Here is a 23,847-nt window from a genome sequence, read left to right on the forward strand (position 1 = left end):
ATTAAGATTGAGATGTGACAGGGCCTCAATGGGAGGGTGAATAATCCCTGAGTGCTGCAAGTGTTGTGCTGGTTGCAGGCATGGATGTAATTTCACCAAAAGGCCTGGGGTAGCAGAAGTGACATCACGCAACCCTTGACCTCTGATGAAATCACCCGAAGTGATGCCATTTGACCCCCACCTCGAATTGACATCACGGGAAGCAATGGAACACAAACTTTTACTCCTTGACAAAACAGGGAGTGGCATCACATAGCATTGTTCCGAAGTACACTATGAAAAATATCTTTATCATATCACTATAATGTGATATACATTTCATACAAGAATGGATCACCATATGTGTAAAGACTGGAGGGGGTATCTGTACTTCTTCTCCCTATATGGTAGGGTAAAGTCAGAGAACAGCCCCAGCAAAAGCTCTCAATTTGGTATATGGGGCAAGAAGCCAGGTTTAAGCCTTCAGGAGGTGATGCGGGCAGGTTCTTAAGTGCAGTGTTTCCCTAAAGCCCCACAAAGGAATGTCCACACACTATGTTAGGTGATAACAGAGCTTCTTATATAAAAGAATGTTCAGCAATATATACACATATAAATAATAACACTTTGTACTTGGAAAGACTTATTCAAATAATGGAAAATATATACCCTCTATGTGGTACCACACACTACTTAAAGTCAGTAAGAACTGCACTAACTGCAGACAGTTTTTAAATGGCAGGTGAATTCTTAAATAAGGTGTAACCAGCATAGAATAGAAAAGAAAGGCAGGTTAGGTATAAACAGTGGCAGAATGCTTTCTTTAGACCAGACAAGTAATTCTGAGTGAGGATCCCCTCACCTGGGCACCCTGTAATAGAAACGTTAAGAGTAACTTATGTTGTCTTTTACAGCCCAATCCAATATTGTTCAATAATGTTGTGCTTTCTTTTAAAAGGTTCTATGACCCCATAGTACATGTGAGGCCACAGGAGAACATGTTCCAAGATTAATCTGGGACCCCTGGACGACTGCTGAGGCTGGGAGATGCTCTTCCTTGTCACAATACCTTTGGTGCCTTAGCAGGCGAAATGGCAGAGTTTCTTGGCTTTACTTGACGATTTCCTCCAAGGATGGACCCCCTTTGGAAGAAGGAGCCACTGGGTTGCTAATTCCAAGAATAAAAAGGAACCAAAGTCTTTCGGAATGGCAGCAAGTTGGCTCTTCGCAGTGCTCTCCTTTGGTCGATGATTTCTCTGACTGTAGAAGTCCTGTGAAGAAGAAACTTGTTGTGGTCTCCTTAAAGGCTTGGTGTATGAAGATAAGGCCCCTGGGACCCTTCAATGCCTTCTGGTGGTGACGGGTGCATAGGTCACTTTTGGCATCGGGTTTTGGAATATTGCGATTTTCCAACTTTCGGTTCTTCGGTGCTGCAGTTGCAGCACATACCTCTGGACAGCATCTGGCATCGTGAACTCGCCCACTGGCGTGGACCTCAGACTCTCACCAAGTCTGGACCCTCTGGACATCTTCAATAACTTCTGGTTGCGGGAAACCCACCGGCAGATCTTCCACTGAGCTCAACAACTCTGGGCTCTCTCCGGCAGGAAAAAGTGGTCAGTGGTGACTGCGAGGATGTCCTTTCAAATGTTCTTAGGCAGTTTGGAACATTCACAGCTCCGGGTGTTCAGCAGCACTATGCCAGTGTACCCCTTCTTCTGGGCGGTAGAGAGCAACGGATTCCAGAGGTCACAAAACTCACCTCTGGACTCTAGGTGACACCAATCGACTTCTCTGGCTCGAGATGTCCGGCACTACTCTTCTGGACTTCGAATACCCCTTCTCTGGATGGCAGGCACACAGGACTGGCTTCCAGGATACTTCGATGAAGAGTAGCAGTTTTGCACGATGGTCCCTCACAGCTCGGGGGGAGGTCTCCTTTGCAGGTCCTCTCTGGATCAGTGCTTGGGAGACACAACAGCTTTCAGATTGTTAAAGAAATACAGCAGCAGACTTCTATTCCAGCTGGGCTTCAAGGAGCAGCTTCTTCTTGCTAAGCTTCGGCTTCAGCTACTGAATAAATTGGTGAGCGAGAGGTCCTTAGATATACACATCTGTCTCTCATTCACTCTGGCTCAGCCAGGCTCAGTCAGCCAATCACACAGTAGGGAATCCATGCAGGCAGGCAGCCAATCAGGCTCACAGGCATTCAGGCCATTCAGTCCACCCAAACAACCATAACAAAAGATGTCGACTGGAGCAAGTACCCAGCCTTTCAGCACACTACACTGCATTCATGTCAGTTTCAGCAGGGTTGTCTCATTTATTGCGTCACACACACAGTAACAGAGAATGCAAGTTCACTTCAGACTCCATTCACACAGGTCCCACCCCTAGGGTGTACCCACAACACACAATACCTGGGAAGGATCCAGTCAGTCTGAAAGGAGGCAGCCCCCGGGCCATATATGATATTTTCAACCAACAGCCAGTCAGGGGGGAAGGGAACATCAAAAACATATATGGTGTTTCCGCCCAACACCAATTCAGGAGAAAGGGACAAAGTCAGGGCTTCCCAGGACTTTGGCAAATAAGGTAAAAGGCAGTAGAAACCAAAAGGCCACAGGGCCATCCTGCCTTCTGTCAGGAATGCAGTGATTCCTATGACAGGGCCTGGGTATCCCAAATGGAGGATAATCCGAGCCACTGTCAAGTACCATGTAGCTGCCGCCAACCCTGCTCTGTGGGCAACACACAGGTGCCAAAAAACACACATAAGGGGTACAAGGGTGTACCCCCACCCATTGATTCCATAAGGGTATCCCATGGGTGATGGTCACCAAAAGATAAGAATGAAGCGCTGCACTGCCAGAGGTCCAGGCAGAGAAAACATACACAGAGAAGTGGTAGGACAAGGACAGGAGGCCATGTTCCCCCATAATGCATTTCCATCATCACAATATGTATCGCTAATATCAGTGTGTATAGGGCCATATTACCAAATTACTTTGAATGCAGGCAGACATCCAAAGCCAAATGAAATTATGTGTTATTTTGTTGCACTTACACTTAAGCGCTTTATATAGAACAAATATGCATACAATATCACCCAACCTGTGTTGGTACTCATTTGTCGACCTCAGAAGGATGAAAGGCTGAGTTGAGGTGTTTAAGAACAGACTAAATCAGTGACTCACCCCCTGAAGTGTGCCAGAAATAAGCCTTTAATGAGTCAAGCAATTATTGTAAAGAATTCCAGAAAGAAACGTTTGTTATTCCTATTGTTTGTTATTTAAGGTCACTGCTCAAAGTGTTACACTTGTAGACCCCCCCATCTTTTTTTTTAAGAGAGCTTAACAAGAAAGCCAGCCATTCTGGAAAGAAAGAGCTACAACAGTGCTGGCCCCGCCCAGAAGGTTACATTTACAAAAAAAGAAAAATGTTTTCATTTTTTTTTAGCGGTAGCAAGAGAGAACACAGGGATCGTTCTTGCGACCCCTGGTGACCCCCGAATGATGTCCCTGCAGGCAAGCCCAAATAAAAAGAGCTACGTTTTATCTTGCTGGTTGAGGAAGTTAGTTGAGCGGATAGTGCAGTTTAAGCCTTTGGTTGGTTGCCACTGTAGCAATGCGTGGACGTGAATTGGAAATGTAATTGAGATGTTTTGTAATCTTGTTTTGGGTGTGTGTGACTGCTTGACTTTTCCTTTTCGTTATTCAAGGAAGGGAGATGTGGTATGTGGTTATCTCCTGGATGCATGCATCGCATGATGTCATCATGAGAATGTTGTGTGAGTGAGTGGAATGTTTGCCCTTGAAGAGGGTTCCAGAGCAGGCAGTTAAAGAGATGTGAGCCTGGGTGGTGGGAGCTAGTGGATCTCCCTTGGATCTCCCTTGGGTCTCCCTTAGATCTGTTTCCTGCCTCCTTATGTAGCTTAATAAAAGGATCATCATAAAATGTACCTGATGTCACAGCCATCTTTGATAGTAACAGTTATATGTGAATCCAATGTTTTTCTGTGATGCCAACACTTGTCGATGGCGCCACAGAAAATGAAGTGAATTATATATTGTATATTTATTATTAGAATATTTTGTGCATTCTTTGAAAATTGATGCTGGTAAGAAGTGATCATTTAATTGTTGAGATTGGAGAAGATTGCGTGTTGTTGTCTAGAATAGTTATACAGACTTGCTTTTATACAAATTGATGTTTGTGTGCACTTCGAATGTAAAACATTAGCAAGATAATAGTCAGGCTGTGTTTGTTTTCTGTAGACAAACTGCCTGCATGGATGTGGAACATTGTAGGTGGTTTCCCGGTCATTCAAAGTTGGGGGACGACTTGTCATTTTGATGTATTACTTTAGATAAAAGAGAATATTCAGATTAAAATTAGTTTATTTCTTGTCCCTAAAATTTGGGGTTGGATTGTCGTGGTGGGGGTGTTACATCAGGGGATGTTTCTCTATAAAAACAAATCTTCAAAACCAAGATAGATTTGATAGATTAAAGTTGTTAAAGCATTTGGCTGTTTCTCTTCTGTTACGGAGCGTACACGGAAACAAATGCATGGAATGTTCCACTAGAGCAATGCCAGTGGTAATAGTATATTCAAAACTTCCATCTTCACATTTTAATTTCAGCTTATCTTTACCACAACAATATCTACTCATCTAATTTAAAGGGATAGTTGTGTCTCTGCCACAACTAGAAGGATGGCAGAGTACCTAAAAATAGACAACTAAGCGCTGCAGCGGTAAAAATGCAAACAGGCACAATATGCAATTGTAAATAGGTAGCTAACAAAAAGGATTGGTTTTCTATTTTTTATTATTTTGAGTACCAACCGGCGTAACTCGATCTTAGTTCCTGTTGTATTAGGTGTCAGTGGAAAACATCCCAGTTAGTGATGCCTACTGGGAAGAATTCTCCTGCCTGCCCTTGATGTAGAGGGTCGGGTGGCCACAGGGGCAGTCATGAGAGGATCTCCTGATCCATTCAACCATGCCCCAATAAGGTGTTCAGGGCGTATCCACTGGGGAAGCAACCTGTGCTTGTCCCTTTTAAGGCAATTTCAAGTTGGGACTTTGCATCTCAACCTCGGCAATACTGGGCAAACGTTTGCAAACTGGTTACCTGAGACTTAGTTCCAAAATCCCTTTAGAGTGCCCTATTCACCAAAATAAGGCAGAACGTTGAGGAGCTTAATTATCATCCAAGGGCAGGGGTCATGAAAGCATATACAGGATGTCAAACAGAGGCAACCTTGTGGTGCAACTTTTTCTGAACTATAGTCAGTGGTTCCCAAATGCACCTTATATTTCTATATTCTATTTCTTATATTTCTGTTTAACTGCCAATGGCTGTGGGCGAGGGAACAATGGAGTACAGCAAGGCAACACAGAGAACCAATGATCCAAGATGGTGGCTACGCTAATTATCGGCTCACCCACCTCACCGCGCAACATGGTTCCCAATTATTAAACAGAAGTGTTTCCTTGCAGAAAAACCATGGAACCAATCCCTTTGTGAATACAATAATGATACATAGATGTTTCCCATACAGGGATGGAATCCTAGTGGGCGGGATTGGTGGATATAAAAAAAGACAACTACTTCATACACAGTATGGTTGTATGTAGGATCAGAGTGGGAGAGTGTTGAAGTGAGAGAAGAAGGCGCTGGAGCAGAAGGAATGAAGCTGGAGAGAGGTGGCCAAATGGTGGAGTGAGGAGGAGGAGGATAAGATAAACCAGGAGGTGGAGAGGAGGAGTTATTGGACAATTGATGAGGAGATGAAGGTGAACAAGGGGTGGAGAGGAAGAATATGACGGAGGAGGGGGCATAAGGTGGAGTGAGAAGGAGCGGATTACCAGGCAGGTGGAGAGGAGGAGTGAGATGATGTGAAAGGGAAATAGAGAGGTGAGCAGGAAGAACAGCAGGGGTCAGGAGGAGGTCAAGAAGAGTCAGGAGGAGGTCTAAAAGACCCTAAGGGAGGAAAGTAGGTGACATTGTAGAGGAACTCGGCCTGTTGACAACATTGGGAGAAGAGTGGAGTAGACTGAAGGTTTAGACCAAAGCATAGTGACACTGAAGCAGACACACCCTAACACAGAGGGGAGTGCGTGAGGCTGGTGGAGGTGCGAGCATATGGCAGAGCGTCAAGAAGGAGGTGAGAGAGACAGGAATTTCAGGGGATGGAGGAGAACTGATTCGAACAAACCTAAAGGATTCATAGGTTGAACTCAGCATATAATATCTCAGCAACAGTCACCCAGTCGCCTGCACTACCTTTCTGCTTTCTGCATTGGGACTGTCACTCAATATTGACGAATTCAAGATTGCAGGTGAAACCCTGATACTGTTCAGAGTCTCAGCATTAGCAGCAGTTCATTTCATGTACATTGCTTAAAAGCCAATCCTGTTCTATCTTCTGCAGAACTGACAGCGCGTGCAGACTCATTCGGGAAGTACAGTAGGCAGCTGAAAAGTGAAAGCATCGCTACGGGGCAAAGTGTGGCGTCTGTCCCCGTTGATACAGATATACAGGTAATTTGCACACTTTGCCCACCTGTGTTAGCAACCGTGCCTGCAAGCAGCACAGAAATACGTGGAATCCAATGTAGGAGAGAACTTATTGACTATTTTTCATTAGTCAACATTTCAATCAGCGTTTCTGGGAATTGTAGTTTGTTTTTGTCTTTGCTACTCAAAGGTACATGTTGTTACCTGCACTCGTTCTCGTCAATAAATGGGAAACCAGCAAGACCAAATGAGGAATACTTGAAAATCAGGACAATATACATATGTGATAAATTAGTGCAAAATAGAACACGATTCATGCAGTGTTTGATTTGAATGACTTTGAAGCTCTGGGATCAATCGGCAGTCGGTTACAGCACAGCGCTTTCCCCTGTCACTCCACGGCCGCAAATCAGCGGCGTTCTGTTTTCCTTTCCAGTCATCGGGGAAGCTGGCGTTCGTACTCTTGACATGTATTAGCCTGCTCAAGCCTCAGACACGAAGCCAGGCAGGCCTTTCAGATTTGCAAGAAATTTCCTGCCCACATTGGCGATGTTCCTGTCCCAAACTAACCCGAGCTGTAGCACACGATACCTCCTGGGTTGGCGCCAAAACACAGAATGCAAAGCTGGAACGATGTGTATAGAACACAGCGTGAGCCTCGCGGAATACCTGCTTAAGGACAAACCACAAATGCGGCGAGCATTGAAAACATACACGGTGAGCATCGGCTATGAGTGACATATTACATATTTGCAGTTTCATCTGCAGTTCTTTCCTCTTGAGTTCAACAAACCAACTATTTGTCTTGCAATATGATTTAGCGCGACCTCAGATTTCGGTGCACGTTTTCCTATGCACTTTTAGGGGAAGTCGCAAACGCCAGGGACACGTTTTGTTGTCTGAGAACTGAGAAGCATTACTTTAATGTGTCACGTCTTTTAGGCTCTGGAAAACACGCAAGCCCGCTGGACACCCTGCCGGACTAATTGCAGGCAAATGCAGTATGTCCAATATTGCGAACTCACTTCTTCTCTAAAGTCCCACTCCCTGGAAACCCCTTTACCTTTGCAAATACATTGACCATGTCAGTTCTTCTGTACCCCTTTAGACTTTCTCACTCCTACCTGACCTTTCAATTGCGCTATGCACTGCTACGATGAAGACCCTCACACCTAGTTGTACATATATAAAGAATGATACCACTAAACGGACGAAATTGACAATCAAGCGGCGCAAAACGCGTCATAACGTCGACCCACTGATATGTACTCCCGCATTACACCATTACAGTAATGGCCTCTACTTTAGCCATGCCTTACTTTTTAAGGGCAGTTGGGCAGACTTTGTGGACCTCTCCGCTAACTCAGTGCTTAATTTGTAAAAAAAAATAAGTGCCAGTGCCCAAAAAATCTTGGCCCCATAATGCCGGCCCCTGAGCCAGCTGGCAACGCCCACAGCGCGGGTGGCCCGGGTCAGTTCAGTGGGATAGACCTTTGCCAGGTACTGCCATAATGGTGGTACCTGGCCATAAAAAGGCAATAGCTGGGTAGTGATGTGCGTACCTGTGTTGGTACACCTTTATCTACCTCGGAAGGATGAAAGGCTGAGATAGCCTAGCTGGGGATTCGAAGCTGCAACCTGCAGATCACACATAAATCGCAGCAGCGAGCGCTCAACCGACTGAGCTATCATATCTGCTATAGTAAAACGAGTAATTATTCTGTAGTGGATACCATTAAATTACTAACTGAGATTTAACAGCAGACCAGTTAAGTTCAGCTGCAGGTCTGGTGCAAAGTTGGCGCATGCCAAGCCTGCATGCATCTACTTTCAGGCTTCAGAGGTTGGCAAAATAGGGAAAGCAGCAACACCTAGGAGGGACACTAAATTGCCCGTCATGCCCTCCACTAACCACTCCATGCTAACAGTGTCAAAATCTGTGCTCATTCACACTACACACAGACTCAGGAATCCACTCGCACACAGTAATGTAATATTCCTCCCAGCAGACATCAAACAAGTAAACTACACCTCTCTGCACACCACAGCCCCGACCAATGCATCCCAGAAATATGGGAACACAGGTCTTCCCTCTGGATTCAGGAGGAAGCAGGAGAAAACCAGGGACTGGTCTGGGGATGACAAGGAGGCGAGAGGAAAAAAGAAGATGTGGGTATTGCTCCTAAAGTGGTGGCATGAGAAAAAGGAGCCATGTTGGCCAAGGAAGGAGGTGTAGAGTGCGAAAAGCAGAGGACCCAGGACCGAGCCTTGAGAAACAGCCGCTGGGAGAGCAGCAGGACCAGAGGTGCACCTATTCCAGGCAATAGACCAGGTTCCATCATAGAAGCAAGAGTCTACCAGGTGACTCAAAAGCCCATATGCCAGTAACTGGATCCATTAAAAACTGTTTGTAAAGGGGCAATCAGGTTGATGGTGTTGCCAGTGTAATTCTGAGCTTGACAGCTTTGATCAGTTGCCTGGAGTGCGGAGAGAATGAAAGCAAAGCCCCCTATGTTGTAACTTTCTTTCTGATAAGAGCTGTGTGATGGGCAGTTCATTTAGCGGCATGCAGCTCGTGGTCTGGGGGCAGTGGCATAACACCATTGAGCTGACCGGGCTTCAGCACCTGCCCACCCCCACACACCACCCTGACATTTTGGGCTACGTTGTCGCGACCTGGCTGACCAACGAGCCGTGGCCAAACACAATACACCCGGGCCCACCTGGATGGGAGGCCCGGGGCCGTAAGCTGGGAGGTGGGGTGTTTGTGCTAAGTATGGTGGGGCAGTGCCTTTTGGCGCTGCCCCACTTAGCATGCACATGGTGGGGTCGGGCTGCTGGGTCCCTTAACAATGGGATCCCAGACAGCGCGTCTCCAAGACAGGAGGGTGAGGTGAGAGGGGCAGGTGACAACCGGCAGTCGCTGCCCCCTGTCACCTTGCCCTCCATACTTCAAAGGCCCCCCTTCCCATCCTGCGGATGCTGAGCGGGGGCCTTTTGAAGTTCAAAGAAGGGGCCGCCTTGCCCCCAGGCCGAATTTTGCCTTTATCTGGCAGGGGCAAGGTGGCCCTTCTCATGCTTCCTCCCCGTCAGCCACGAACAGCAGCAGGACGGCTGCAGGTTTGCAGGACTTGGATTCAGGAGAGAAAAGACCGTCTTGCCTCTGCGGGCTTTTCATTTTCTTTCGCACTTCTTTCCCCACAGCTGAGGGGACCAGCGAAGCAGGAAGGGCGGGCGTTTCGGGTCTTTGCCGAGGACGCAAGAAAGGCAGGACCAAGGAGCCCGAGGAAGCCTGCAGCAAGCGGCTGCACACGGACTTCGCACATCTAGAGCCCGAGGAGGTCGTCACAGCAGTGAGCAGCTACACACGGAGCTCGCAGAGCTCAATGAAGGCGGGTCCCCGAGCACAATACAAGGAGTGAGCGGGGCTGCAACAGCAGAGCCTTCATAGCACGGCAAGCTGAGCGTCAGGCTCAAGCGTACAAGGACATAGGTTCGGGCGCTAGAATTTTATTTTGGAAAACATTTTTTAAATTTGCTCCGGCTCTGGGAGGACACTGGACTCATAGAAAGCAGGTCTCCGAAGAGCTCGAGGAGGTCTGCACGGCAGCGAACGGCTGCACACGGAGCTTGCAGAGCCCAAAGAAGGCGGGTCCTCGAGCACAACACAAGGAGTGAGCAGGGCTGCAGCAGCAGAGCCTCCATAGTCAGTCTCAAGCGTACAAGGACATAGGTTTGAGCCCCGGAGAGGGCGCTAGAATTTATATTTTGGCAAACATTTTTTAATTTCGATCCGGCCCTAGGAGGACACTTGTTTCAAAGAAGGCAGGTCTCTGAAGAGCTCGAGGAGGTCTGCACGGCCGCGCACGGAGCTCGCAGAGCCCAAAGAAGGCGGGTCCTCGAGCACAACACAAGGAGTGAGCAGGGCTGCATCAGCAGAGCCTCCATAGCACGACAGGCAGAGCGTCAGTCCCAAGCATATAAGGACATTGGTTCGAGCCCCGGAGCAGGCGCAAGAAGTTATATTTGGGCAAAACAATTTTTAATTTCTCTCCGGATCAGGGAGGACACAGAGGACAGGGGACAGCGGGATGTCCCAGACGCACATTTCAGCAGACCTGCACTATAAGGAGGCAGATACAGAGCCCCAGCATTTTACCTCGCCTGGGAATTACAATAAGGGGGGGGGAAGAGAACCCTGACCCACACAGCAAGTTGGGAAACACTAGGACAACCCATTACGAACCAGCACGCAGAGACCCAAACAGGCAGGAGATGGCCAACGCCTTATCCCTGAAAGAAACATTACTCCTGGAATGGGCCAAAGCAGCGGAAGCCGTCCATGGCATGGATGTGGTACAGGAAAGAATGGCTGAGCTCGCATCCACCAGTCTCAATGAGGATGACGCAGGCGCCCTGGAAGAGGAGGTCGACGGCGATGAGGAGCCAGCAGAAAGGGAGCAGCCAGCTAGGAAGAAGCAGCGCCTTGACGTCCGCAGCATGCCCGCCTCTTTAGACACCCACCCAGGCACCAAAAGGAAAGCAAAATCAGGTACTGTGAAAAGCAATGATTTGGGGCCTATGCTTGAACAATTTTTAAAATGGCACAAGGATGGGGGTGCTGTAAGAAAGAAGAGACACAGGGATGACTCGAGCAGCTCCAGCAGCGAGAGTGACAGCACGGATACAGAGTCTGATTCTGGGGGCGAGGATGTCCAGGGCCACCTTAAAGCGTGGGTTGGGCCTAGCAATGATGTTGTGTCCCCAAGCCCAGAAATGACTAAATATGGGAGGCGCACAGCCGGCAAAAGCGTGAATAGAAGTTTAAAAAAGACTATTGCATGGCACATTGAGCGCAAAATTAAGAGAAAGATTTGGAAGAAGCCATTTATTGATATGTCTTGCCTATTGGAATAAGAAGAATTAGGTTTTGGTATTTCAAAAAAAAGATAAGAAAGAGGAAGAGAAAGATAGGGCGAAGAGGCCTACTTCGGAAAAGAATATCCAGAAATGGGAGGCCTCTTTTCAAATGGACGACACCACTAGCGGCATTTAGGCACATACTATTAACATAAGGTACATTGCTAGGGTTGCTCCCTAGGCTTCTTTCATCCTACTTAGGTACGTTCAGAATAGTATAGCCTCATTTGAGGTGTCCATATAACAGCCATTACTTTTATCCAAATGGTTTAGTCAATCTTAGTATTTTTTCTATGTCTATGGATGACAGACTACTTATTTTCTTCTAAGGCGATAACTTTTATTATTACTGCCCCAGGAGGTCCACCAATTAGGTATTTTTGTCTTAGGTATTTTTGTCATATTTAAGTTTATTAACCAGTTCTTGGAAACGGGTCGCGGCTCGTGTTCATGGAGCCGTGATCACGTGTCTTACACAACTGAGTTGCTCGGCTACGCACCGATGCAAAGAAGACATTCTGCTTTCAATCACGTGTCTTATAAAACGAGGTTGCTCAGCAACGCGCCGATGCAACGAAGACAGTCTGCTTTGAGCAGACGTAGAGAGAACTTCTCCGCTTCGTTCTCTACATACGGTGAGTTACAATCCACGCTTATTTATTTCTATTAGCGATTAGCTACACTTTGGATAGGTCCTTCATATATATTTGCTTTACCATTCACAGCACCTGCTCGCCGTACACGGTGGAGCAGCCTGGTTTCTGAAACATAGATTTCGCCATTACTCACTTACATCAGGTAATGGACCCAATTCCCTCCATTTTGTTATAGGAGATCTTTACTTACCTTTGTACTGATTTGTTTCTTGTTTTATATCTTCTTGACCTGCCTTCTGATCCGGCTCATTACATTGTCGGGTATGTGTTTACCTTCATATTTTTTCAACTATTTGGATGATGACTGTTCATATTGATATTTGTATACTTACGTTGTTCTAAATATGGGAATTATTGTAACATGGATATTTACCTGGGGATGGTTGGAACAATTATATTTGAACGTTATGTGTTTATTGTTTTAGACTTGCCCTGATGAAGGAATTTGTTGTATTCCGAAATGCATTGGCACTATATAAGTCTACGGATAGAGTGATTTATGGCAATCTCTTCCTCACGAAGAACATTATTGGTGGCTACTTGTCACTTTTTTCTATATAATGATCTTCTACTTGATAGATAAACCAACATTGAAAAATCACTATATATTTGACTTTTGTATTTTTTCCAAAAATTTGATCAAAGAAACTATACATAGCGAAATTACAACTAATACAGAACCCAACATGGGATTCCAGAGAGCGGCTGTATGATTAGGTTGTTACCTAATCTTTGTTTTTTGCTGTAATTTTGGGTTTGGGTGTCTCCAGGCCTTTTTCAGCCAGCTCCTACACAGAGGATTTAACTAACGAAGACTCATTATACTAGAGACTTCTGATAACGCCAACTAGACTCGATACCCCTGTGGTGCCCACTCAAATTTGCTTCCTGCTTCTTTTCTTCCCTTCATTGGTGAGACACACAGCAGTGGTGGCACACAATTTCAAGAAAGATTACCCAACACACCGAACATGTCATTTGAGGATATTGAAGGTTTATCCAATATATGTGCAGAAACTTTAGGTTTCTCAACTGAGGAAGCATCTGCCATTCTTGAACTCATTAGCGAAACGTCTATTGGTGCTCATGGTACTACACCAAAGGATCCGGCCAAACGAATTAAACAATTAGAGTATCTTATACGAAAGGAAATAAATAGGAAATTACACGCAATTACCCTCGGGCGATACTTCAAAAACCAACGCATCCCAAGGGGGCTTCGTATACAGCTCCGACTGACCTTGTGCAAAGAGAGCAGAGAGTTTGTTCGAAGGTGGGAATCTATACTGAATAAATGTTCACTGGACCTCATCTTGCTAACTATCCAGGAGTTATCAAAGAATATAACAACCCTGAGTACAGAAATTCAGGAGATAGAGAAAGAACTAGTTGATACACTTGGAAGAGAAGAATATGACACCATACTACTAAAGATTAACACTAAACTTGAGAACTACAAGTCTGAATTGGAGCAAAAGAAGATCAAAAAATTCAAGAGGGATACCTATGATTATATCAATGACGAGGTATACACTTGGATGGACAAATATGGCCAAGTAGCACCAAGGAAACCTTTCGAATACACATCCGACAATACCTCCAGTTCCGACTCTGAAGCTCGGAGAGAGTCTGATATTCCAGCAGAACAAACCACAGAGAACCTTGCACAGACGACAAACCCTTTGGCACGAGCTCCGTCTGCTGTATCTTTTTTAGGCGCCCGCCGAAAAGAACCCGCAGGGGGAGGAGGCAACACAAGAAACAAACCCCTAACGAGATTACAGCAGAAGACAAGTTAGTCGTTAATATTTCGGGGAGGCGACTCAACAAGGCAGAGGAAGAGACTCTACAGAAAGGTCTCAGTTTCGTACCGACTTACGGTACCACCTTGTTTGATACGAAGGTAGAACTATACAAGTTTGTTCGTAAACTTAAACTTAAAGTTTTCTTTAACGAATTGGAGACGCAAGAGAGTCCGACCAAGATTCCAGACTTCCAAGAATTTAGAGTCAAAAGTGGGTTTGTTCCACCGATTACAGTACCATCCATAGAAATATTCCAGAGATTAGTCACTCGGGACCTTGAACAAATCAGCTATAGGAATCCTCCATACAGGAACTTAAAACCACACGAGATGAGATTGATTAGAGACCTGTTTAGTGATAAGAGTATCACCATTCGTCCTGCAGATAAGGGAGGAGCCTTGGTTATTCAGAATACATGTGACTATGATGCTGAATGTAGAAGACAGCTCCAAGACCATACTACATATGCCAGTTTGGACCATGATCCCACCCTTTCGATCCAACAGAATTTGAAGAGTCTTCTAGAAAAAGCATTTGAATTGGATTGGATTAACGAGCATACACAAAAATTTCTCTTGAAAGAACATCCTAGAATACCTAATTTCTATACGCTACCAAAGATCCATAAAGATGCCATCAAACCACCAGGTAGACCAATTGTTGCAGGGATAGATAGTATCAACCAACCTCTAGGGATCTACATAGATTTCTTCCTAGAGCCATTAATACAAGGGACCAACACCTACACAAGGGATACCACCCACTTCCTACAAAAGCTTAGCTCATTGACACCTTTACCTGAAGATCTGATGTTTACTATAGACGTGAAAAGTTTATACACCTCTATACCCCATTCTCTGGGAATAGAGGCTGTAGAATGGCTGTTACTGAAAGCACCTGAGATATGTGCTCAGAAGGAATTCATACTGGCGTTGTTACAATTCATTGCTGAGAACTCCTATTTCCAATATGGCAACCAATTCTTCCTACAAACTGCAGGGACTTCAATGGGAGCCACCATGGCACCCTCATACGCCAACAGTTTCATGCATAAATTTGAAACAGACCATGTATTGAATAAACAGGAATGGAACAAGGACATCCGAATCTGGACGAGATACATAGACGATATCTTTGGAATTTGGAAAGGAACTAGAGAGTCTTTTGAAACATTTTTTGTGTATCTTAACAGCATCGACCAGAGGGTACAGTTTACTAGAGAGATCTCGTATGAAATCATAACATTCCTTGACGTACAGGTCAGAAAGCAACTCACTAGCTACAGCACTTCATTGTTTCGGAAAGTGACTGATCGGAATAATCTCCTGCACCGACTCAGCTTCCATCAGCCGAGCCTACTGAGGAATCTACCATACAGTCAGTTACTTAGGGTCAAGAAAATAGTGAGTGATCCTGAAGACTACAAAATACAACAGATGGAAATGAAAGAAAAATTTCTGGCTCGGGGATATAAACAAGGTGAACTCGATCTGGCATCTGACAGAGTTGATGCCATATCACGAGAGACTCTATTATTGGAACAGAATCGCAAAAGTAAGAGAGAATTGAAGTCACCAGTATTTGTATCCAAGTTCTCTACGCAAAGCAACAAAATCAAGAAAACTTTTATGAAACATTGGGAGATTTTCAAGAATGACATTCGAGTTCAAGATATTTTTAGTGAAAAACCAATTTTTGCATACCAACGCAGTAGGAACCTAAGAGATGAACTGGTGCAGACGAAACCTACAGCCAGGAAACCTATGACACAGCGAACTGGGACATTTCCTTGTTTACAGTGTGTCAACTGTAATTTTGTTATGAAAGGAAACTCCATTAACCATCCAAGGACGGGACAGAAGATTATACTTAAGACTTTTGCCACATGTGACAGCAGCAATATCATCTACGGCATTAAATGCCCATGTGGGAAATTTTATGTGGGACAGTCAACCCGAACAGCCAAGTTGAGGTGGGGTGAACATCGATCTTGTATTCGTAATGCAAACATGAATTCAGCCGTGGCACGGCATTGGGTGGCCAATGGACATAACGTGTCACAAATAAAATTTGTGATTTTGTAAGCTTTAATCAAAAATAGCCCTCATGAAGATTTATGCCAACGTTTGAGTTGCAGAGAGACGTATTGGATTGACAAACTTGGCAGTCTGGCACCCAATGGGTTAAATGAGGAGATTAACTTTCACTGTTTTCTTTAATTGTTTTCTCTATTTGTTTCTCTTATATTGTATTTATTATCGTTTGGTTGAGATTGACACCAGTACACATATGACCTGAATGTTGAGGGTCACTCGAATGTATATGAACAAGAGATGTTTCCTATGTTTTTTAGAAAAATGTCCTGCATGCTGCGCTTCCTGGGGTTCTCCCAGGACCCGAGGTGCCGTCTCTCTGGACGACACCACTAGCGGCATTTAGGCACATACTATTAACATAAGGTACATTGCTAGGGTTGCTCCCTAGGCTTCTTTCATCCTACTTAGGTACGTTCAGAATAGTATAGCCTCATTTGAGGTGTCCATATAACAGCCATTACTTTTATCCAAATGGTTTAGTCAAGCCTAGTATTTTTTCTATGTCTATGGATGACAGACTACTTATTTTCTTCTTAGGCGATAACTTTTATTATTACTGCCCCAGGAGGTCCACCAATTAGGTATTTTTGTCTTAGGTATTTTTGTCATATTTAAGTTTATTAACCAGTTCTTGGACACGGGTCGCGGCTCGTGTTCATGGAGCCGTGATCACGTGTCTTACACAACTGAGTTGCTCGGCTACGCACCGATGCAAAGAAGACATTCTGCTTTCAATCACGTGTCTTATAAAGCGAGGTTGCTCAGCAACGCGCCGATGCAACGAAGACAGTCTGCTTTGAGCAGACGCAGAGAGAACTTCTCCGCTTCGTTCTCTACATACGGTGAGTTACAATCCACGCTTATTTATTTCTATTAGCGATTAGCTACACTTTGGATAGGTCCTTCATATATATTTGCTTTACCATTCACAGCACCTGCTCGCCGTACACGGTGGAGCAGCCTGGTTTCTGAAACATAGATTTCGCCATTACTCACTTACATCAGGTAATGGACCCAATTCCCTCCATTTTGTTATAGGAGATCTTTACTTACCTTTGTACTGATTTGTTTCTTGTTTTATATCTTTTTGACCTGCCTTCTGATCCGGCTCATTACATTGTCGGGTATGTGTTTACCTTCATATTTTTTCAACTATTTGGATGATGACTGTTCATATTGATATTTGTATACTTACGTTGTTCTAAATATGGGAATTATTGTAACATGGATATTTACCTGGGGATGGTTGGAACAATTATATTTGAACGTTATGTGTTTATTGTTTTAGACTTGCCCTGATGAAGGAATTTGTTGTATTCCGAAATGCATTGGCACTATATAAGTCTACGGATAGAGTGATTTATGGCAATCTCTTCCTCACGAAGAACATTATTGGTGGCTACTTGTCACTTTTTTCTATATAATGATCTTCTACTTGATAGATAAACCAACATTGAAAAATCACTATATATTTGACTTTTGTATTTTTTCCAAAAATTTGATCAAAGAAACTATACATAGCGAAATTACAACTAATACAGAACCCAACATGGGATTCCAGAGAGCTGCTGTATGATTAGGTTGTTACCTAATCTTTGTTTTTTGCTGTAATTTTGGGTTTGGGTGTCTCCAGGCCTTTTTCAGCCAGCTCCTACACAGAGGATTTAAATAACGAAGACTCATTATACTAGAGACTTCTGATAACGCCAACTAGACTCGATACCCCTGTGGTGCCCACTCAAATTTGCTTCCTGCCTCTTTTCAAATCCTGTCAACAATCATTTAGAAAAATTCCCAGAAGAGGGCACTGCACTGATTGCCTATCACCACAGAATTTTGGAGATTCACAATACCTTTTGGGGGGAATCATGGCTGAACTACGATAGAGAGTTCAGGAAGGAGATGCAGAAATTCCCTGATCTGGGCTGGGAGGAGGAAGAGCCCAAATTGTATATTTTCCATGTATTAAATGACAACTCGGCTAGGAGCGCTCAGAGAAATAAAGACCATGAGCATCAGTATAACAGAAGAGGTAGAAATAGGCAGCATAACCAGCGCAGGCACCAGCAAGACAGTGCACAGGCCAACAAAAACAAACCCCCTGTTTCGAAGATCGCCCCCAGGGGGGCAAAACCAAGGGCAGTTGGCCAACCGCAGCACCGGTGGGGCCAAAGGGAGCACCCCGGGGACCTGCTTGTACTTCAATAGAGGGTCCTGCAACAAGGGCTCTGAGTGCAGATACAAGCACCAATGCAGCACATTCAATGGAGGCCACAGCAGCAACAACTGCACAAAAGCCTCTCCCTCCAGGCCCAGCCCAAAAGTCTCAGAGGGTAAAAACATGTACTAGTAATAAAATGGGAGCCTCCCCAACAGAAATTGACCAACTAATAAAAATGTAAGAGAACTACCCTGACCCTGCAGCTAGATAATTCTTGGGTCAGGGCTTCAAAGATGGGTTTCAGATCCCATTCAAGGGCCAGGGATCTCCCACTATACCCAAAACCTAAAATCTGCCTCTTCCCTAGCCAACATAATAAGAGAATAAATTGGTAAAGAGCCAAACCTAGGGAGGATTGAGGGTCCCTTCCAACACCCTCCTTTCATTGAGTTTTTATGCTTCCCCCTGGCCATTGTGCCCAAAAAACAGCAGGGGGAGTTTAGGACGATCCACCATTCATCTCACTCACCCGGAAGCTCTTTCAATGTTGGCATCCTTGCCACTGAGGCTACTGTCTCTTACAGCGGCGTGCAGGATGCGGTTGACCTAGTAAAACTGTCAGGTAGACACGCTCTCATGGCAAAAGCCGACACTAGGTCAGCATTCAGGCTGCCGCCTGTGCACAAGAACACCTACCAGTGGCTGTGTTTCCATTTTGACAACAAATTCTATTTTGATAAACGCCCCCCCATGGGCTGCGCCATCGCGTGTGCCTACTTTGAACAGTTCAGTTCTTTCCTACAAAGGGTACTCCAACAGGCCACGCCTAGAGCCAGAATGGAATACTATCTAGATGATTTCTTCTTCAGTGGCCCAGCAGGGTCTCCCATATGCAGCTCATCCATTAAGTTATTCGGTGAAACCAGGCAGGCATTAGGGGTTCCACTGGCGCCTGAGAAGACGGTAGGACCCACCACCACCCTGTCATTCTTAGGCATAGAGATTAACTCTTCCAAGAGGGAATGCTGCCTACCCATAGACAAAATGGAGGACCTTCTAAAGACAATAAGATTGATGACAGGCAGGGACTAGGCAACGCTGCGGGAAATACAGTCCCTTGCTGGGAAGCTCAATTTTGCTACCAGAATCAGGTTCCAAGGCCGGATCTTTAACAGGAATGTGGAACTAAAAATGAGGGGGGGTTACTAAGCCACACCACCACATCAGATTGGGCAAAGAAATAACACTAGACATGGCCATATGGGAATCATTTCTTAACAATTTTAATGGCCAGGTGATATGGCGCAAAACCATGAATGGAGCAGACAAAAAGTCCTTGTTCACAGATGCGGCTGGCAGCAAAGGAGTTGGGTTTTGTTTTACTAACAAGTGGTGCGCCGAGCACTAGCCTCCCTTCTGGCAGAGGAGGGGCTGGTCCCGGAACATCACACTGCTAGAGATATTTCCCATAATGGATGGCACTCTATTTATGGGGGGACTTGTTGGCCAGCACAGAACTGGTCTCACAGTCAGACAACATGGCGGTTGTACACATTTTAAACAAGGGTGCTGCCTCCTGCCCTCTGGTGCTAAAGTGTTGAGAGAAATGACAAACAGTCACCCTGGAAAATAACATGGTAATAATTGGGCGGCACATTGCAGGCAAAGATAATAAGGCCGCTGACGCTCTTCCCGTTTTCAGTTCTCCACTTGCAAGGCACTAAACTCACAGGCAGAAGCCAGGAGGACAGCAGTTCCAGAAGAGGTTTGGGCCACCATGGACACATCCAAGGCAGCCCCCGCCAGCCAGCCGGTCACAGCTCTCCCATCTGGCAGCAGTTTCATATTACACTAGATTAGCGGTGGCACCCGACCCCACCCACGGCGCACTAACCAGATATGCTCTCAACGGTTGGTCCAAAATGGAAGTGGTCAAGACAGACACCAGGCGCTCCCTCAATTTTGCTAGATTAAAAAGTTCTGCTAGACACCCTCCCTGCAGTATGCAACAATGCCTACGAGACGTCACTATTCAGAGCTGCCTTCACACTCAACTACTCTGGGGCGTTCAGGATCAGCGAGATAGCCTCCAAAAACACAGGATCGGAGTTAGGGCTGTGAAACTGTGTAGGTCCAAAACTGACCAATTAGGAAAAGGGAGGATCATCAACGTGTACTGCATTGAGGAAACAGAATATTGCCCCATCTGCATCACTAGGGCCTTCACGAACAAGCGCCCCAGCCGGGGGGGGCAATTATTCACACACAAAATTGGGTCTCCCCTCAGTAGATTCCAGGTGAGGTCTGTCCTCAGGAAGACTATAATAGCTACAGGATGGAATCCTACTGAGTTTGGATCCCACGCCTACAGGATAGGAGCAGCCACTTAGGCCTGGATGGGGGGGTGGCAAGAGAAAGCCATAAAAGGGATTGGGGGTTGGATATCGGGGGCTTACAAAAGATACATCAGGAAAGACTTGATCTAATAGTATCTTCCCCCCCCCCCCTGTTATCTCCTCATCATCCACCCATCTCAGGGGCAATGACTTGCCTCAGCTGGGCAGGACGTTTTTCTGGCTTAAACCGCCACCTCCCTCTGATCCTTGGCACGCATGCTAAGACTTCGAACAGAAGTGATGATGTCAGAAATCATCCCTCGCCAACAGTTGCATGGGGCAGAGTGCAGCAGAGCCATGGGGATTTCTAGGCGCAAACTGAACAAAGCCGTGGCCAATTTCTGCCTTTTATCAGGCCTCAAATTTAATAAACATGGGATCTCGGTACACAACCAGGCCATGTTCTGCAATGACAGGGTTCACCTGTCCATTGAAGGTATGGACATTTCACCAGGAATATTTTCTGGAACCTGGCAGCCAGAGGCTGTACTTAATTCATAATCTCTTATTTTGGGGGGACTTGGGAGACGCCGGTCAGCATCCCCTCAGGGTGGCGGCGGGGATCAGCCTCGAGCGGGCCCCTAATTGGGATTAGGGCCCCCCGCTCACCTGTTCCCTCTGTCCCCAAAATATAGTATTGTTATCCTTATGTGATGTTATGGCTGGTTTTTCTTTGCACCATGGCTGGTACTAAAATAAAGCTTGTGGCCAAAGTTTTTTCCACCTCACATCCTGGTCGTCAGTCTCCTCATTCCTGCAATTGTCATTCTGTATTGCCTGTCTTGTCACACTTGTCATCCATCCGTGTCACCCGCATGCCACTCCCCAGCACAAAAACACTTCCAGGCTTATACACCCGGGCCCACCTGGATGTGAGGCCCGGGGCCGTAAGCTGGGAGGTGGGGTGTTTGTGCTAAGTATGGTGGGGCAGTGCCTTTTGGCGCTGCCCCACTTAGCATGCACATGGTGGGGTCGGGCTGCTGGGTCCCTTAACAATGGGAACCCAGACAGCGCGTCTCCAAGACAGGAGGGTGAGGTGAGAGGGGCAGGTGACAACCGGCAGTCGCTGCCCCCTGTCACCTTGCCCTCCATACTTCAAAGGCCCCCCTTCCCATCCTGCGGATGCTGAGCGGGGGCCTTTTGAAGTTCAAAGAAGGGGCCGCCTTGCCCCCAGGCCGAATTTTGCCTTTATCTGGCGGGGGCAAGGTGGCCCTTCTCATGCTTCCTCCCCGTCAGCCACGAACAGCAGCAGGACGGCTGCAGGTCTAAAAAACCATCCCTCCCACCCTACAAATAACCGTAAGGAAAAGCTATAGCGAGGGCCAGGTAGAAAATGGAACACAATCATAGCAGTAAGGGAGGTTAAAACGCCTCACTTCAAAAAATAAACATAAAAATTCAACTCCAAGAAGGGCCTTCTTAAAATACCGGGGGGTCTTTTTGTCTATTAGTTAATATTTCAAGAAAATATAGTTATAGAAGACCCAGGCGCTCAGAATCCACCAGAGAACATCAATGCAGGTGGGAGCTCTAGGGGTATAACAAAACTGAAAAGGAGTGAGGAACTTGAGCCGAAACATGTACTAGTAAGCCTCAAGTATCCACCTCCATGCATGCAGAAGGGGGGTCTCACAACAAGTGGATCAGGAGCAGGGTAAGTTCCTAGTAAGGCTCTGGAACCCATCCCCTCACAATTTTGTTTATGCAAGATAAGCGCACTGGGGTACGCAAGTGGATCGTGGGCGGGGGAAGTTCCCAGCTAAGCCCTTAGAACCCACCCCAGCAGCAAAATAGTACAACACAAGCACTGAAGGGGTCTCACAACACAAATGGTTCGGGAGCAAGGAACATTCTAGTAAGGCTCTCCTTTTGAACCCATTCCAGCTGTAAAAACAAGCAGCTTCAAGCGCTGAGGGGGTTTCATAATGCAAGTGGATCGGGAGCTGGGTAAAAACCCAGTAAGGCTCTTTGAACCCACCCCTGCTGTAAAAACAAGCAGCGCTAAGCGCTGAGGGGGTCTCACAAGGCAAGTGGATCGGGAGCAAGGTAAAAACCTAGTAAGGCTCTTTGAACCCACCCCGACTGTAAAAACAAGCAGCTTCAAGCGCTGAGGGGGTTTCATAATGCAAGTGGATCGGGAGCTGGGTAAAAACCCAGTAAGGCTCTTTGAACCCACCCCTGCTGTAAAAACAAGCAGCGCTAAGCGCTGAGGGGGTCTCACAAGGCAAGTGGATCGGGAGCAAGGTTAAAAACCTAGTAAGGCTCTTTGAACCCACCTGTCATGATCTCTGCTTCCAAAAGGTCAGGGTTTCCCAACTCCCTTGGAAGCAGATCCATAACCCAGGTTCCGAGTGCCAACCAGTCCCAATTGGGACCTTTTGGACCCAGTCCTGGCGCCAGTGGCACCAGGCTCATAAATATGCCCAGTCCCAGCGCTGGAAGCGCCGGGCTCATAATGCTTGGGTGGACTTACCTTCAGCAGACCATGCTGCTTACTTGCCTGCCAGTTGAGCCTCTGATCCTCTTCTGTTTGGAACTACTTTTCCTGTTGGGTGGGGCTGGAGCCACTCCCTAGATTCAGAACACTGGAACTCTTCTGGAAGGCAGGAACTCTTTTCTTACCAGGAACTCTTTTCTTACTTAGGCGTGGCTGTGGAAGGAGACACCTAAGCACTACAGGAGGCTATTTAAACCACACCCGGTGGATGAATCTTGCTTTGCATTATTCTGCAACCTCTGCAGCAGAACGCTCATCGTGTCTTCTGCATCCGGTCCTGGGCCTAAGGAAAAAGGCTTACCATCCTGAATCCAGTCTTCAGCAACACCTATAAAGACAAGAAAGAACAGGTTAGCATTCCGGCATCTGAAAGGCAAAGGCTTACCATCCTGAATCCAGTCTTCAGCAACACCTATAAAGACAAGAAAGAACAGGTTAGCATTCCGGCATCTGAAAGACAAAAGTTTACCAACTCTTCGCACGCTCCGGAGGCCTTCGGCGCTGCATCCCGCATCTGAAAGACAAAACAAGGTGCGTTTAAAGACATTGGGGAACTTTAATACTCACGTGCCATTACTCCTTTCCACATCTAATCCAGTGGGTATTCCGGCACCCTGCAGCCGCTCCGAACTCGTACCTGCAAAATAAAAAGACAGTTAGAGCGCATAGTGAAGCAGGCAACAAGCGCTTACTTACGTGCTTCCAGGCGCTTCTATTCATCACACGGGCTCCATCTTCAACTCACTTCAGCCCGTCATCCGCCATCGCCGGAACCCTGCAAAACAAGAGACATCATTACTAAAGACTTTA

Source organism: Ambystoma mexicanum, chromosome 1p (assembly GCF_040938575.1).
Source record: "Ambystoma mexicanum isolate Mex_15411 chromosome 1p, UKY_AmexF1_1, whole genome shotgun sequence".
Taxonomy (NCBI): Eukaryota; Metazoa; Chordata; class Amphibia; order Caudata; family Ambystomatidae; genus Ambystoma; species Ambystoma mexicanum.